The following is a 19,078-nucleotide window of genomic DNA, read 5'->3' as shown; positions in this document are numbered from 1 at the left end:
CTAAACGTCACTGTCGGCTTAGTGTCCTGTTGACTAAATGACTTGACAGTTAAGTGTCCTTTAGCTAAATGTCCTGACGGCTAACTGTCTGTGCTGGCCAAATGTCCTGTCGGCTAACTGTCCGGTCGGCTAAGTGTCCTTGTCGGCTAAGTGTCTTGTCGGCTAACTGTCCGTGTCGGCTAAGTGACCTGTCAGTTAAGTGTCCGTGTCGGTTAAATGTCCTGTCGGCTAAATGTCCTGTCGGCTAAGTGTCCGTGTCGGCTAAATGTATCAGGTTCAATGTTTCTTCTAACTATCTTCGGAAACATACAATGACCTGACTAGAACAGAGAGCTTACTAAAGCTATGTTCACTAATTGTAGTAAGTGGACAGGATACAGACGAAGGGTATACAAAACCCTTTATTTTTTTCTTTATATACAATGACTTCCGTACTTCGGAATACAATGACCCTCCACTCGGGGTCTAACTTAAAAGATATCAAAATAAAACTAAACTCTAATTTAACTTTAGAATAAGATTGGCCTTATAATAACAGAAAGCGTATGTAGCACAGAGACTGTGAACACTACAATACGTTTAATTTATCAAGAGGATTAAAACCTCTGGCCTGGAAGGCAAAGTAGCAACTGCGTAACTTCTAAGGTAAGCGGCCTGCTTCGAACTCACGGCTTCCTCTCTTCTGCTTGGCAAAAAGGCCACACTTAAATACTTGGCGTTCGCCAGACAACTTTGCATAAACTCCTTCACGCTTATAATTCTGGCCGGAAGTAGAAAATAAGAAGTGATAGTAAAGATTTAAAATAAAATAAACGTTAGTAAAACTTAAGATCCTTACATACTTCCCGCCAGAGTTAATTAGTTTGAAACTGAGGTCTAAAACGACCTTGTTGAAAACTTTTAGCTCTAGAAACTAACGCGAGGCCAAACTTTTACAAACATAACTTAGCTAGAAACTAGAAAATTTTAAAAGAAAGAAATTTGTTACAATAGCAGCTCCCGGAATATACAACAATCTTTTTTCTTTTTCATCTGTACTGCATCAAAACAGGAGCTTTATTCAATTCTGGTTCCTTCCAGAGATCTGGAAGGAAAACTAGTTTAATGAAATGTTACAGAATGACATTGTAAATAACATATAGAATATACTTTTCTTAACATTCTTATTTCATTCATGACTATTTTAATTATCTCTCCCCGTGCTCTCTGACATGTGTTGTAAAAACACCAAACACGAATGTGTTTCTGTCTATGTGTTCAACACTTCCTCCTACAATCAAAACACTAACGTGTTAAAATTCAACATACGAGACCTCTTAACACACCCTAATTTCAACTCTAGACCCTGAGGTACTATTCTGAAAGTGGCTAACTCTAAAGTGTAGCGTCAGAGAGCCTAACTACATCATTCAACCTTTAACACATATTCAGCATGATTTAATCTTTACAGTCACACGAATAACAAAATTTTTTAACATTACTTTCACTTTTACCATATCACGGTATTTCTAAACATTCAAAATAACAGTTCACATGTATACAAGAACATATGAAGATGCCGTTATTTTACACATTTGAAAACATACATTAGTAGTACATTGTTAACTTCTATTCTTTTCAAAGCAAGTGCCAATTCTTTCTACATTGAAATAATACTACATTTCAAAAAGTCTTTCAGACTAAAACTTCTTTCTTGTTAGAATGTTTTAAATAAAATTTATACAATTTAAGTCTTTATACAACGCTATTATACATCAACTTTAGTTTTACGCGCGAGTAATTGAAAAACATAATAAGAAAATCGGTCACAACTCATTTCTCGCCCTTTTGGCGATAAAGGTAGACCTCGCATGAGGTAAAACTTCTTCAAATCTGCCACTTGCAGTAAGAATGAAAGATTAACTTAAGTTTGTAAAGTAACACAAAATTTTACTTATCTTTGTAATATTCAGACATCCTTTTCTGGGCCCAGTCTTTAAAGGTGCTGCAGACCGTTGCTTGGTTGATCCTCCTTCTTGTACGGGCTCGCCCTTCAGTGCTTTCCTCTGGAAGCTTCCGTTTTTCACCACTACGGCCACCCTTGAACATCTTCCTTCTGTCCTCTGCTTGTGGTCTTGGCCGTTTGAAGGCAGCTGGTCTTGGTGGAACCGGGAAACTTCTGTCGTGATCCTGCTTGGACCTCGTTGTTGGCCGTTCAAATTTTTCTTGTACTTTTTCCTCCGCCGCTGATGGCCCTTCCGCAGTTCGGCGACTTTTGCTGCGGAGAGTTCTGTCGGATGAGTCAATCTTCCGTTTCACAGCCGGGTTATAGTTGCCGTCCTTTCTCCCGGTCTTTTCCACATACGTCGTCCTTCTCCCTTCTTCATTCTGGGGGTGTTCGTGAACTCTGTTTTTTGGACGGTGGAACGGCTTCTTTTTCTTTGTACCTTCAATTTTTCCGCGGGGCAATTTTCTTTTTACTTGCTTCTGTCTCTCATTGGCTTGCCCTTGTACTTGTCGTTTTCCCACCTCTGGAACTTGTACCTGCGGTGTCTGCCGTACCGGATCCTGCAAAAGATCTGAAAAGATTTGCATTTTATTACGGTCATAGAATGGTTTTATCTGGTCAATGTTTGCGGAACAGGTTTCACCATTTCTTGCCTTTAATACTACAACAGCGTGAGTTATTTTTTCTATAACATATGGTCCTTCAAAGCGTGGGAAAAATTTGGCAGTTTTATCTTCTGGTGCTGAAGAAAGTGAATGCTTAATTTTTAAAACTTCATCCCCTACTTTATAAGTTACTCCCCGTCGTTTCAAGTCATAATAGAGTTTCTGTTTTCTCTGTGCTACTTCTGTATTCTTTTTTGCTTCTTTTATTAGTTTTTCTATATCACCCATTTTAAATTCTGGGGCTCTTTGTTGCACATAAAATAGTTTATCTAACGGTGTTATAATCTTTCTGCCTAGAAATAACTCAGCAGGAGTTTTTCCCGTTGTATCATGTTTTGCGGTCCTAAGGGCGAAAGCAAATTCATTGACATAGTTATCCCAGCTTTTATGAAAATTTTTAACATAACTACGGATAATTTTCACTATATTTCTGTTGACCCGTTCCGCTATATTTGATTGCGGCCGATACGGGACCATTTTTAAATGACGTATGCCCAGTTTTTGGCACATGTCTTCAAATATATTACTTACAAATTGAGGACCATTATCCGATATAACTTTTAGGGGCGCCCCGTATTTTAAAATATATTTATTTAAAATAGAATCGGTAACTAATTTCGCGGAGGCTCGTTTTAAGGGAACAATTTCGGTCCATTTACTAAAATGATCAACTATAACAAGGAGATAGCGACTTTTGTTTAACTGACTTTTTGGGAAAGGGCCCAATAAATCGATACCGATTATTTCATTTGGAAATTCGGATTTAATACTATTTAGAAACCCGGCCGGGCGGAAATTAATATAATTAACGGCTTGACATGTTGGGCAGGACTGGACATACGCCCTTGTTAACTTTTGCAGTTCAGGAAAGTAGACTGCCTCGCGTACGCGTTGAGTAGTTTTTCGAATACCAGCATGAGAAGCTAAAGGGCTGTCATGGAGCTCTTGCAGGATATTTAATCTAAGACTAGCTGGGATAACAGGTCGAAATTCGTTGTTGGAATTCGTAGTTTTTGTATAAAATAATAGACCATCTATTAGTTCGTAATGGGCCGCCCTATTTCTTATCGCCACAATATCTTGGTGGCTAAAATTTTCAGGATCCTTCAAATACTCATAAATACTTCCAAACTCAGGATCCTTACCCAGTTCGGTTATTACAGTTTCTCGGGAATTTATTGTACACGCTGTCAGCATTGCAACTTTTACGGTATTACCCTGTTCGTCTAATTTAATTCGTGACAGGGCATCTGCTACGATATTTTCCTTTCCGGGGGTATGCTTGATTACCAGATTATATTCTTGCAGCTTGAGTGCCCATCTTATTAACCTTGGGGATAAATTTTTTCCAGAGTACAATCTAGTTACCGCCGCATGATCAGAATATACTGTTATCGGCGCCTTTCCAAAATAGACTCGGAACTTTTGCACTGCTAACAGAACTGCAAGTGCCTCTCTCTCGGTCGCGGAATAGTTTCTTTGTGTTTGATTTAAAGTTCGGCTAAAAAATGCTACTGGCTGCTGATTTTGCGAAAGTACCGCTCCTACCGCATAATCCGAAGCATCCGCTGAAATTTCTAAATTTTCATCCTTTTCAGGAAATTTCAACACAGGGGCTTGCGTTAATGCTTGTTTTAATTTTTCGAAAGCACTATTGGCTTCGGCCGTCCACGAGAATCTTGCCTTTTTCCTTTTTAATTTTAACAATGGCTCAGCGATAGCCGCAAAATCTTTTATAAAGGACCTATAATATGAACAAAGTCCTAGAAAAGAAGAGAGCTTCTTTGCCGTGTTTGGAGTGGGATACTTTTGTACCGCGATTATTTTTGATTCATCTGTCTCGATCCCTTTTTGCGATATTTTGTAACCTAAATATTTTAATTCAGGGGCTGCAAATTTGCATTTTTCGACATTAACTTTTAGACCGGCCTCATTTAATAAAGAAAACACCTGTCTTAAATCCTGTACATGTTGGTCTAGATTATCACTAGTAATAATGATATCGTCTAAATAGATAAATGTGGACTTTCCGAGAACAGGTCTTAACACAATGTCCATGCATCGCTGAAATGTTGCTGGGGCGCCTGAAAGGCCAAACGGCATTCGCAAAAATGCATAAGTGCCAGACTTGGTTATAAAAGCAGTCTTAGGCACGTCCTCAGGCCTGATCCCTATTTGAAAATAACCATTCGTTAAGTCTAAAGTTGTCATAAATTTGGTTGATTTTATGTTCCTTAAAATTTCTTCTATAATCGGTAACGGATATACCGGATATTTCGTTATGGAATTTAATTTACGGTAATCAATAGCGAATCTCCACCTTTTTGGATGCTCCAAAGGATAATCATTATTTTTCTTACATAAAACCACCGGACTAGCATAACTACTTGAGATAGGCGTTACGATCTTTTTACGTAGCATATCGGTAATATGCCATTCTATAATTTTTTCCTTATTCTTATCATACCGGTATGGTTTTTGACGAACCGGCAATGCATCTCCGGTGTCAATACTATGGTTAGTAACCTGGGTAAATCCTGGAATATCACTAAATAAGGAAGCAAATTCACTTACCACTTGTCGGATTCTATCTTGCTCGTCATTAGGCAGGTGGTCGAGATTTACCCTTGGCGGTTCAACCTTTTCTACACGCACTGGCTTCATCGTCAGCTTAAGAGACGCTTCATTAAAATCCAGTGTAGCTTGTGCGTCTGAAAGAAAGTCTATTCCTAGTATTAAGTGTGCTTGCAAATTCTTTACTATAAAAAACATCACCTTTACTTGTTCGTCCTTGATACGGATGTACAAAGGTACTTTACCTACGCACTTACATTGTTCTCCTTGCGCCGCTAATACTGTTGTATTATCCGCATTATATATGCGGTATTTGCGAAAATACTTTCTAAAAAAGACTTCTGCCACACAGGAACACTGCGCGCCGGTATCCAGGAGTGCGGTGGCCGGGATATTATTTACCAAGACTTCAATCTTCGGAAGAGTTAAATTTTTCACCATTACTGTATTTAACTTGTAGGAAGAGGGGTTTTCGTGGCCTTCGGATTTCCGCACCCTCTCGTCAGCAGAAATCCGTTTTAGTTTAAATTATTTTTTCTTTCGGTGCTTTCCTTCTTTCTCCACTGGCCTTGAGACTTTTTTCCTGGGTTGCTATTGAACTGTCGACGTTCGCCGGCTGTTTTTGAATGCTCGGGTTTCCTTGCCCACTGATTCGCTTTTTCTCCGTAGCCATGTGCTTGAGTTTGCTGTAGTCTTGGCGTACCAAATTGGTTTCGCTGTTGATATTGGCGTCTTCTTTCGACGTCCGCCGTTCTTCTACTTTCAAACTGGATTGCTAGCTCAAATAATTTTTCCAGTGTAGTCGGATTTCTCAATTCAATAAAGTCTTGCACTTGGGGTAGTAACCTCGGCAAAATCACTTGAATTATTTCAGGATCCGGACGGTTTCCATACAAGAGCTTGAAAACGTGAATTTTTCTTAAAATAAACCTGGAGAGGTTTTCCATTCTTTGTTGATATATACTGAAAAGTTCTGTTTCTAATTTCGCACGATCCCTTACAACAGGGAAGGCTTTTAGTAGGGCAGTCTTGAAATTTTCGTAGGTATAGGTGGGACTTCCTGCTTGACCCAAGAGACTTCTGCCGATACATTTGAACCAGTTAAGCGCTTGGCCCCTCAAAGCGCTGGTAGCTAAGGTAACTTTTTGAAACTCGTGCACGGGGTAGAGCATGAAGTGGTCATCCAATTTTTCCAAAAAACTGGTTACCTGTGAGTTTCCATTAAACGTTGCTTCTGGTTTTATCGAAGCGCGCATGGTCTGGACAATATACCCAAATCCTTCCAGGGCGGCAGCTGGCATTTCTGGATTCTGAGCTGTTTCTGCAGGCAGCACAGGTTCTTCTTGAAACTCGGCCATGGTTATTCTTCGTCGGGCGCCACTATCAGGTTCCATGTTTCTTCTAACTTTCTTCGGAAACATACAATGACCTGACTAGAACAGAGAGCTTACTAAAGCTATGTTCACTAATTGTAGTAAGTGGACAGGATACAGACGAAGGGTATACAAAACCCTTTATTTTTTTCTTTATATACAATGACTTCCGTACTTCGGAATACAATGACCCTCCACTCGGGGTCTAACTTAAAAGATATCAAAATAAAACTAAACTCTAATTTAACTTTAGAATAAGATTGGCCTTATAATAACAGAAAGCGTATGTAGCACAGAGACTGTGAACACTACAATACGTTTAATTTATCAAGAGGATTAAAACCTCTGGCCTGGAAGGCAAAGTAGCAACTGCGTAACTTCTAAGGTAAGCGGCCTGCTTCGAACTCACGGCTTCCTCTCTTCTGCTTGGCAAAAAGGCCACACTTAAATACTTGGCGTTCGCCAGACAACTTTGCATAAACTCCTTCACGCTTATAATTCTGGCCGGAAGTAGAAAATAAGAAGTGATAGTAAAGATTTAAAATAAAATAAACGTTAGTAAAACTTAAGATCCTTACAAATGTACTGTCAGCTAAGTGTCCATGTCGGCTAATTTTCCGTGTCAGCTAAATGTCTTGTCGGCTAACTAGTGTCGGTTAAGTGTTCCGTCGGCTAAGTGTCCGCTACGGATTGTTCACAGAGGCTTAGGTGTAAAGGGAAGGAAGACGGTGGTCTTCTGAACGGGTCCTAAAGACAAAGCTCTTTCATGTCTCCTTTTTCTCCTCTTGCTGACGGCATTTGTGCGAAGGAGCGTTGCATGTGAACGGGGCTATAGAAAGAGATTTTGTCTCCGCTGAGCTAAAGCGCTTTTGGAAATTGGGGAGTTTGGGCATTAGAAGTGACGAAACAAGTATTTCCGGTGTCGAAGAAAGGGAAATTCTGAAGGAGTTTAACGAATCAATCCAGTTTATAAATGGCAGGTACTGTGTGAAGTTCCAGTGGATAGCATGTGTTAGCAATTACTTCCTTTATTCAAAAGCATTTCCGTCAAACATTACCATTTAAACATTAATTGTTACATACTTGCTTTATTCAGAAACATTGCCGTCAAACATTACCGTTCTAAAAAAAAAAAACCTGTTGTTGCCAATCTGAAAAGTACATTTTTTAAAGAAAATCGTTTACATCCGAGCATCCTGACTTTGTTCCGACCTCGGAACATTAAGAACTTATACTTAAAAAAAAAAATTAAATCTTTAATATAAAAGTTTATAGTTCGAAAGTCTTTAACTGTCATATAGATTCACTGTCGCTTTCTATTCTTTTTTCCATGTCCTAGTTTTAGTAATATGCGGCGTGTTGTTATCGTTATTCCCAGCAACACTAATGTCATCACCATCCTCCTCCTCCTCCTCTGATCCAGCTTGACACTGCCATGACTTTTAATTGACTCACATGAGCTGTCGTACTAAAGAAACGTCCTTTCACCTTCTCTTCTAATTGAGTCACTCTATAGGGTATCACTTGGTAAAACTTCTGCAACTACCAAAGGTCCTCGATATTTTTGTTGTGTTTTGGTTGATTCTGCAGTTGATTTAGGTACTCTTCTCATAACTACTATTTCTCCTCGTTCGAATGTTAAAGAATTGCTTTTCTTTTTGTCCTAGTTTGCTTTCATTTTCATCTGCATATCTTAAATTCTTTTCTTTAACTCCTTCCTTTTTAGATACTCTCTTTTACCAGTAATTGCCTTCTTAGGAGATCTGTCTATTCCCTCATTTATCTTAGATTGCTTTACAGATGGATTTACATCTTCCTGAGGTTTATTTCCTTTTGCAATATCTTTCCCCGGTTGTCTTTTATTTTGTTTCTCAACAAACTACTTTCCTTTAAATTTTGTTTCTTCACCAGCAAAGTTATCTATTACAGTTTCTGCTTGTGAACTTTTTTCTTTCCCTGTATTAATCTCTTTCTTAAGTGCTGTAATTTTACAATTCTTGTTATATTTCTTGAGCTTTTGATTATAATTTTTTCTTGAATAGACTTACATTCTTTAATATCATTGATATTATCACTTCTAGTTTCTTCATTAGGATATTTATTTTCTTCACTTGTATTCTGTTTAACGATTTTCTTTTAAGTCCTTTTCCTTTTCAGTGACTTTTTACCTTTGGAATTAGTGAATTTTACAGTATTTGGATTTTCAAACTTTCCATCATAGTCCAGAGTTGCTGCCTTTTCATCGTTGTCAGCTGATTCTGGACAGGAATCGTCATCATTTAAATTAGAATTGTCTTCTGATTCACTTTCATTTTTACAATTTTTAACTATTATTTTAAAATCTCTAAATACTTTTACCTTTTTGTTTGGCAAAGTGCTTAACTCTTCAGTTTCAACTAATTTTGCTACTTCCGCTCTATTGATTCTCTTTCAAAATTAATTTTCGATTGCTGTAGTTAGTGACTGGTATCAGTGTTTCTTCCTGTATTACTTTCAATAATGAGTACTGCGGCCATCTAACAGAAGTAGGTTTGGTTTATGTAATCACGACAAAGCCAGAAGGCTATATGCCTAAGGGGTGGGATGCCTTCGTGGAGGACGTTCTAAGGAAAACTGGATCGTATACAAGTTACATATGGGGAAAACTAAGGAAACACCCAAACTAAGGACAGTCCGTTGGCGGGATTCAAAATTCGGACCGAACTACCAGTGCTCTGCGACTTTACCGTTCAGACGCTACTGGGCCTATCAAGAAATAGAGTGACCGTTTTACTTAATATAGAACCAGCCTCTTCCAATGAAAATTTCTTTTTTAGGCTAAACCTTTATAAATGCGTTGCTCGAAAATGTCCCAAACCTGAATACTGAAACAAGTATTACTTTTGAATTATGCTTTTAAAGGAAATATTGGCGGTTAGTGTTAGATTAGCATCTCTATTTTATTTTGCTATTTAAAAAATAATAAAGAGAACTTTCAAGGTTATGGTGACTGAAAAGACATGTTTAAAAATCATTGTCACCTCATCGTCAACCGGCAGTTATTTACCATTCTTAAGATAAAAATAAGCTACTCTATTAAAATGTCGGAATCGGACAAACTCATTTTTACCTATTAACTATGGCCATTATGATAAAACTGCAAAAGTTAATACTGAGAGAGCTGAATTATTGCATAATTTTTATTTAGGGAAGAAAAATGATTGCGTATACTATATATATATAAAGAGAGAGAAGAACTGCGATACACAGTGTTTATCCTGGGCTTCCATCGCCTGATGAGAGAAGAAACATGATTGTGTGTGTAATATTATGATTGTGAGTACGTAATATTATATACAAATTAGTTAGGAAAAGAGAAATCTATGTATATTTTTGCAGTGTACTAAAACATTCACTATCCAATTCCAATAAATCATATTCAAAAGGCTTACGCGCGACTTTACCGCGATCTAAATAATTTAGTAGGCGCGGTTAGAAAATAAGAGTGGAGTTGCATATCAGCAGCGTTTTCGATATATCAAGAGTGAAAAATGTAGTTTTGCGGAAATGTATACAGTTCTGAATAAAAGAAAACCTTAAAGAATATTTTAATTCTAAATGAAACATTATGCAACAGTTTAGTGTTATAAACATTAACCTAAGTAAGTATTTCAAGCGAGAGGTGTGGTCAATAAAATATTACGGAATCGCGCTCTTAATTTCCTACAAATTTGAAAGCATTAAGAAGAGCCAGATTGGAAAATTAATATCATTAAGTAAACAAGAAAAATTATTATTGTGAAAGTTTTCAAAATAACCCAGTTGATTAATGAAGAAGCTTTACGGATAATATTTGAAAATCCCATATTAAAATGTAATTAAGTGACCGCCGTACTTAGGCAAAAAAAAAAAAAAATCTTTTTTCCTTTCGGTATTTAATTCATATTCCCTGACGAGAAATTTCAGCGCTTTTTCAATTTGTCCAATATACACCACACATTAATTAAAAGCACGTTTGAAATCTTTAAGAATCGAAAAATTAGTTTTGCTGACAAGTGAAGAAAATGATTTAAATATTGAACTTATGGAGAAGTCGAGAAATTTTGTAATTGATAGTAAATTTGAATAACTATTGGGTACGTGTCAGCTAAACGTCACTGTCGGCTTAGTGTCCTGTTGACTAAATGACTTGACAGTTAAGTGTCCTTTAGCTAAATGTCCTGACGGCTAACTGTCTGTGCTGGCCAAATGTCCTGTCCGCTAACTGTCCGGTCGGCTAAGTGTCCTTGTCGGCTAAGTGTCTTGTCGGCTAACTGTCCGTGTCGGCTAAGTGACCTGTCAGTTAAGTGTCCGTGTCGGTTAAATGTCCTGTCGGCTAAATGTCCTGTCGGCTAAATGTACTGTCAGCTAAGTGTCCATGTCGGCTAATTTTCCGTGTCAGCTAAATGTCTTGTCGGCTAACTAGTGTCGGTTAAGTGTTCCGTCGGCTAAGTGTCCGCTACGGATTGTTCACAGAGGCTTAGGTGTAAAGGGAAGGAAGACGGTGGTCTTCTGAACGGGTCCTAAAGACAAAGCTCTTTCATGTCTCCTTTTTCTCCTCTTGCTGACGGCATTTGTGCGAAGGAGCGTTGCATGTGAACGGGGCTATAGAAAGAGATTTTGTCTCCGCTGAGCTAAAGCGCTTTTGGAAATTGGGGAGTTTGGGCATTAGAAGTGACGAAACAAGTATTTCCGGTGTTGAAGAAAGGGAAATTCTGAAGGAGTTTAACGAATCAATCCAGTTTATAAATGGCAGGTACTGTGTGAAGTTCCAGTGGATAGCATGTGTTAGCAATTACTTCCTTTATTCAAAAGCATTTCCGTCAAACATTACCATTCAAACATTAATTGTTACATACTTGCTTTATTCAGAAACATTGCCGTCAAACCTTACCGTTCAAACATTACCGTTCTAAAAAAAAAAAACCTGTTGTTGCCAATCTGAAAAGTACATTTTTTAAAGAAAATCGTTTACATCCAAGCATCCTGACTTTGTTCCGACCTCGGAACATTAAGAACTTATACTTAAAAAAAAAAATTAAATCTTTAATATAAAAGTTTATAGTTCGAAAGTCTTTAACTGTCATATAGATTCACTGTCGCTTTCTATTCTTTTTTCCATGTCCTAGTTTTAGTAATATGCGGCGTGTTGTTATCGTTATTCCCAGCAACACTAATGTCATCACCATCCTCCTCCTCCTCCTCTGATCCAGCTTGACACTGCCATGACTTTAATTGACTCACATGAGCTGTCGTACTAAAGAAACGTCCTTTCACCTTCTCTTCTAATTGAGTCACTCTATAGGGTATCACTTGGTAAAACTTCTGCAACTACCAAAGGTCCTCGATATTTTTGTTGTGTTTTGGTTGATTCTGTAGTTGATTTAGGTACTCTTCTCATAACTACTATTTCTCCTCGTTCGAATGTTAAAGAATTGCTTTTCTTTTTGTCCTAGTTTGCTTTCATTTTCATCTGCATATCTTAAATTCTTTTCTTTAACTCCTTCCTTTTTAGATACTCTCTTTTACCAGTAATTGCCTTCTTAGGAGATCTGTCTATTCCCTCATTTATCTTAGATTGCTTTACAGATGGATTTACATCTTCCTGAGGTTTATTTCCTTTTGCAATATCTTTCCCCGGTTGTCTTTTATTTTGTTTCTCAACAAACTACTTTCCTTTAAATTTTGTTTCTTCACCAGCAATGTTATCTATTACAGTTTCTGCTTGTGAACTTTTTTCTTTCCCTGTATTAATCTCTTTCTTAAGTGCTGTAATTTTACAATTCTTGTTATATTTCTTGAGCTTTTGATTATAATTTTTTCTTGAATAGACTTACATTCTTTAATATCATTGATATTATCACTTCTAGTTTCTTCATTAGGATATTTATTTTCTTCACTTGTATTCTGTTTAACGATTTTCTTTTAAGTCCTTTTCCTTTTCAGTGACTTTTTACCTTTGGAATTAGTGAATTTTACAGTATTTGGATTTTCAAACTTTCCATCATAGTCCAGAGTTGCTGCCTTTTCATCGTTGTCAGCTGATTCTGGACAGGAATCGTCATCATTTAAATTAGAATTGTCTTCTGATTCACTTTCATTTTTACAATTTTTAACTATTATTTTAAAATCTCTAAATACTTTTACCTTTTTGTTTGGCAAAGTGCTTAACTCTTCAGTTTCAACTAATTTTGCTACTTCCGCTCTATTGATTCTCTTTCAAAATTAATTTTCGATTGCTGTAGTTAGTGACTGGTATCAGTGTTTCTTCCTGTATTACTTTCAATAATGAGTACTGCGGCCATCTAACAGAAGTAGGTTTGGTTTATGTAATCACGACAAAGCCAGAAGGCTATATGCCTAAGGGGTGGGATGCCTTCGTGGAGGACGTTCTAAGGAAAACTGGATCGTATACAAGTTACATATGGGGAAAACTAAGGAAACACCCAAACTAAGGACAGTCCGTTGGCGGGATTCAAAATTCGGACCGAACTACCAGTGCTCTGCGACTTTACCGCTCAGACGCTACTGGGCCTATCAAGAAATAGAGTGACCGTTTTACTTAATATAGAACCAGCCTCTTCCAATGAAAATTTCTTTTTTAGGCTAAACCTTTATAAATGCGTTGCTCGAAAATGTCCCAAACCTGAATACTGAAACAAGTATTACTTTTGAATTATGCTTTTAAAGGAAATATTGGCGGTTAGTGTTAGATTAGCATCTCTATTTTATTTTGCTATTTAAAAAATAATAAAGAGAACTTTCAAGGTTATGGTGACTGAAAAGACATGTTTAAAAATCATTGTCACCTCATCGTCAACCGGCAGTTATTTACCATTCTTAAGATAAAAATAAGCTACTGTATTAAAATGTCGGAATCGGACAAACTCATTTTTACCTATTAACTATGGCCATTATGATAAAACTGCAAAAGTTAATACTGAGAGAGCTGAATTATTGCATAATTTTTATTTAGGGAAGAAAAATGATTGCGTATACTATATATATATAAAGAGAGAGAAGAACTGCGATACACAGTGTTTATCCTGGGCTTCCATCGCCTGATGAGAGAAGAAACATGATTGTGTGTGTAATATTATGATTGTGAGTACGTAATATTATATACAAATTAGTTAGGAAAAGAGAAATCTATGTATATTTTTGCAGTGTACTAAAACATTCACTATCCAATTCCAATAAATCATATTCAAAAGGCTTACGCGCGACTTTACCGCGATCTAAATAATTTAGTAGGCGCGGTTAGAAAATAAGAGTGGAGTTGCATATCAGCAGCGTTTTCGATATATGAAGAGTGAAAAATGTAGTTTTGCGGAAATGTATACAGTTCTGAATAAAAGAAAACCTTAAAGAATATTTTAATTCTAAATGAAACATTATGCAACAGTTTAGTGTTATAAACATTAACCTAAGTAAGTATTTCAAGCGAGAGGTGTGGTCAATAAAATATTACGGAATCGCGCTCTTAATTTCCTACAAATTTGAAAGCATTAAGAAGAGCCAGATTGGAAAATTAATATCATTAAGTAAACAAGAAAAATTATTATTGTGAAAGTTTTCAAAATAACCCAGTTGATTAATGAAGAAGCTTTACGGATAATATTTGAAAATCCCATATTAAAATGTAATTAAGTGACCGCCGTACTTAGGCAAAAAAAAAAAATCTTTTTTCCTTTCGGTATTTAATTCATATTCCCTGACGAGAAATTTCAGCGCTTTTTCAATTTGTCCAATATACACCACACATTAATTAAAAGCACGTTTGAAATCTTTAAGAATCGAAAAATTAGTTTTGCTGACAAGTGAAGAAAATGATTTAAATATTGAACTTATGGAGAAGTCGAGAAATTTTGTAATTGATAGTAAATTTGAATAACTATTGGGTACGTGTCAGCTAAACGTCACTGTCGGCTTAGTGTCCTGTTGACTAAATGACTTGACAGTTAAGTGTCCTTTAGCTAAATGTCCTGACGGCTAACTGTCTGTGCTGGCCAAATGTCCTGTCGGCTAACTGTCCGGTCGGCTAAGTGTCCTTGTCGGCTAAGTGTCTTGTCGGCTAACTGTCCGTGTCGGCTAAGTGACCTGTCAGTTAAGTGTCCGTGTCGGTTAAATGTCCTGTCGGCTAAATGTCCTGTCGGCTAAGTGTCCGTGTCGGCTAATTTTCCGTGTCAGCTAAATTTCTTGTCGGCTAAATGTCTTGTCGGCTAACTAGTGTCGGTTAAGTGTTCCGTCGGCTAAGTGTCCGCTACGGATTGTTCACAGAGGCTTAGGTGTAAAGGGAAGGAAGCCGGTGGTCTTCTGAACGGGTCCTAAAGACAAAGCTCTTTCATGTCTCCTTTTTCTCCTCTTGCTGACGGCATTTGTGCGAAGGAGCGTTGCATGTGAACGGGGCTATAGAAAGAGATTTTGTCTCCGCTGAGCTAAAGCGCTTTTGGAAATTGGGGAATTTGGGCATTAGAAGTGACGAAACAAGTATTTCCGGTGTCGAAGAAAGGGAAATTCTGAAGGAGTTTAACGAATCAATCCAGTTTATAAATGGCAGGTACTGTGTGAAGTTCCAGTGGATAGCATGTGTTAGCAATTACTTCCTTTATTCAAAAGCATTTCCGTCAAACATTACCATTCAAACATTAATTGTTACATACTTGCTTTATTCAGAAACATTGCCGTCAAACATTACCGTTCAAACATTACCGTTCTAAAAAAAAAAAACCTGTTGTTGCCAATCTGAAAAGTACATTTTTTAAAGAAAATCGTTTACATCCGAGCATCCTGACTTTGTTCCGACCTCGGAACATTAAGAACTTATACTTAAAAAAAAAATTAAATCTTTAATATAAAAGTTTATAGTTCGAAAGTCTTTAACTGTCATATAGATTCACTGTCGCTTTCTATTATTTTTTCCATGTCCTAGTTTTAGTAATATGCGGCGTGTTGTTATCGTTATTCCCAGCAACACTAATGTCATCACCATCCTCCTCCTCCTCCTCTGATCCAGCTTGACACTGCCATGACTTTAATTGACTCACATGAGCTGTCGTACTAAAGAAACGTCCTTTCACCTTCTCTTCTAATTGAGTCACTCTATAGGGTATCACTTGGTAAAACTTCTGCAACTACCAAAGGTCCTCGATATTTTTGTTGTGTTTTGGTTGATTCTGCAGTTGATTTAGGTACTCTTCTCATAACTACTATTTCTCCTCGTTCGAATGTTAAAGAATTGCTTTTCTTTTTGTCGTAGTTTGCTTTCATTTTCATCTGCATATCTTAAATTCTTTTCTTTAACTCCTTCCTTTTTAGATACTCTCTTTTACCAGTAATTGCCTTCTTAGGAGATCTGTCTATTCCCTCATTTATCTTAGATTGCTTTACAGATGGATTTACATCTTCCTGAGGTTTATTTCCTTTTGCAATATCTTTCCCCGGTTGTCTTTTATTTTGTTTCTCAACAAACTACTTTCCTTTAAATTTTTTTCTTCACCAGCAAAGTTATCTATTACAGTTTCTGCTTGTGAACTTTTTTCTTTCCCTGTATTAATCTCTTTCTTAAGTGCTGTAATTTTACAATTCTTGTTATATTTCTTGAGCTTTTGATTATAATTTTTTCTTGAATAGACTTACATTCTTTAATATCATTGATATTATCACTTCTAGTTTCTTCATTAGGATATTTATTTTCTTCACTTGTATTCTGTTTAACGATTTTCTTTTAAGTCCTTTTCCTTTTCAGTGACTTTTTACCTTTGGAATTAGTGAATTTTACAGTATTTGGATTTTCAAACTTTCCATCATAGTCCAGAGTTGCTGCCTTTTCATCGTTGTCAGCTGATTCTGGACAGGAATCGTCATCATTTAAATTAGAATTGTCTTCTGATTCACTTTCATTTTTACAATTTTTAACTATTATTTTAAAATCTCTAAATACTTTTACCTTTTTGTTTGGCAAAGTGCTTAACTCTTCAGTTTCAACTAATTTTGCTACTTCCGCTCTATTGATTCTCTTTCAAAATTAATTTTCGATTGCTGTAGTTAGTGACTGGTATCAGTGTTTCTTCCTGTATTACTTTCAATAATGAGTACTGCGGCCATCTAACAGAAGTAGGTTTGGTTTATGTAATCACGACAAAGCCAGAAGGCTATATGCCTAAGGGGTGGGATGCCTTCGTGGAGGACGTTCTAAGGAAAACTGGATCGTATACAAGTTACATATGGGGAAAACTAAGGAAACACCCAAACTAAGGACAGTCCGTTGGCGGGATTCAAAATTCGGACCGAACTACCAGTGCTCTGCGACTTTACCGTTCAGACGCTACTGGGCCTATCAAGAAATAGAGTGACCGTTTTACTTAATATAGAACCAGCCTCTTCCAATGAAAATTTCTTTTTTAGGCTAAACCTTTATAAATGCGTTGCTCGAAAATGTCCCAAACCTGAATACTGAAACAAGTATTACTTTTGAATTATGCTTTTAAAGGAAATATTGGCGGTTAGTGTTAGATTAGCATCTCTATTTTATTTTGCTATTTAAAAAATAATAAAGAGAACTTTCAAGGTTATGGTGACTGAAAAGACATGTTTAAAAATCATTGTCACCTCATCGTCAACCGGCAGTTATTTACCATTCTTAAGATAAAAATAAGCTACTCTATTAAAATGTCGGAATCGGACAAACTCATTTTTACCTATTAACTATGGCCATTATGATAAAACTGCAAAAGTTAATACTGAGAGAGCTGAATTATTGCATAATTTTTATTTAGGGAAGAAAAATGATTGCGTATACTATATATATATAAAGAGAGAGAAGAACTGCGATACACAGTGTTTATCCTGGGGTTCTATCGCCTGATGAGAGAAGAAACATGATTGTGTGTGTAATATTATGATTGTGAGTACGTAATATTATATACAAATTAGTTAGGAAAAGAGAAATCTATGTATATTTTTGCAGTGTACTAAAACATTCACTATCCAATTCCAATAAATCATATTCAAAAGTCTTACGCGCGACTTTACCGCGATCTAAATAATTTAGTAGGCGCGGTTAGAAAATAAGAGTGGAGTTGCATATCAGCAGCGTTTTCGATATATGAAGAGTGAAAAATGTAGTTTTGCGGAAATGTATACAGTTCTGAATAAAAGAAAACCTTAAAGAATATTTTAATTCTAAATGAAACATTATGCAACAGTTTAGTGTTATAAACATTAACCTAAGTAAGTATTTCAAGCGAGAGGTGTGGTCAATAAAATATTACGGAATCGCGCTCTTAATTTCCTACAAATTTGAAAGCATTAAGAAGAGCCAGATTGGAAAATTAATATCATTAAGTAAACAAGAAAAATTATTATTGTGAAAGTTTTCAAAATAACCCAGTTGATTAATGAAGAAGCTTTACGGATAATATTTGAAAATCCCATATTAAAATGTAATTAAGTGACCGCCGTACTTAGGCAAAAAAAAAAAAAAATCTTTTTTCCTTTCGGTATTTAATTCATATTCCCTGACGAGAAATTTCAGCGCTTTTTCAATTTGTCCAATATACACCACACATTAATTAAAAGCACGTTTGAAATCTTTAAGAATCGAAAAATTAGTTTTGCTGACAAGTGAAGAAAATGATTTAAATATTGAACTTATGGAGAAGTCGAGAAATTTTGTAATTGATAGTAAATTTGAATAACTATTGGGTACGTGTCAGCTAAACGTCACTGTCGGCTTAGTGTCCTGTTGACTAAATGACTTGACAGTTAAGTGTCCTTTAGCTAAATGTCCTGACGGCTAACTGTCTGTGCTGGCCAAATGTCCTGTCGGCTAACTGTCCGGTCGGCTAAGTGTCCTTGTCGGCTAAGTGTCTTGTCGGCTAACTGTCCGTGTCGGCTAAGTGACCTGTCAGTTAAGTGTCCGTGTCGGTTAAATGTCCTGTCGGCTAAATGTCCTGTCGGCTAAGTGTCCGTGTCGGCTAATTTTCCGTGTCAGCTAAATTTCTTGTCGGCTAACTAGTGTCGGTTAAGTGTTCCGTCGGCTAAGTGTCCGCTACGGATTGTTCACAGAGGCTTAGGTGTAAAGGGAAGGAAGACGGTGGTCTTCTGAACGGGTCCTAAAGACAAAGCTCTTTCATGTCTCCTTTTTCTCCTCTTGCTGACGGCATTTGTGCGAAGGAGCGTTGCATGTGAACGGGGCTATAGAAAGAGATTTTGTCTCCGCTGAGCTAAAGCGCTTTTGGAAATTGGGGAGTTTGGGCATTAGAAGTGACGAAACAAGTATTTCCGGTGTCGAAGAAAGGGAAATTCTGAAGGAGTTTAACGAATCAATCCAGTTTATAAATGGCAGGTACTGTGTGAAGTTCCAGTGGATAGCATGTGTTAGCAATTACTTCCTTTATTCAAAAGCATTTCCGTCAAACATTACCATTCAAACATTAATTGTTACATACTTGCTTTAT

Source organism: Stegodyphus dumicola, chromosome 8 (assembly GCF_044657685.1).
Source record: "Stegodyphus dumicola isolate Sdum_Otavi_A_Nest chromosome 8, ASM4465768v1".
Lineage (NCBI taxonomy): Eukaryota > Metazoa > Arthropoda > Arachnida > Araneae > Eresidae > Stegodyphus > Stegodyphus dumicola.
The sequence above is the reverse complement of the archived record's forward strand: the minus strand, read 5'-3'. Positions refer to the sequence as shown.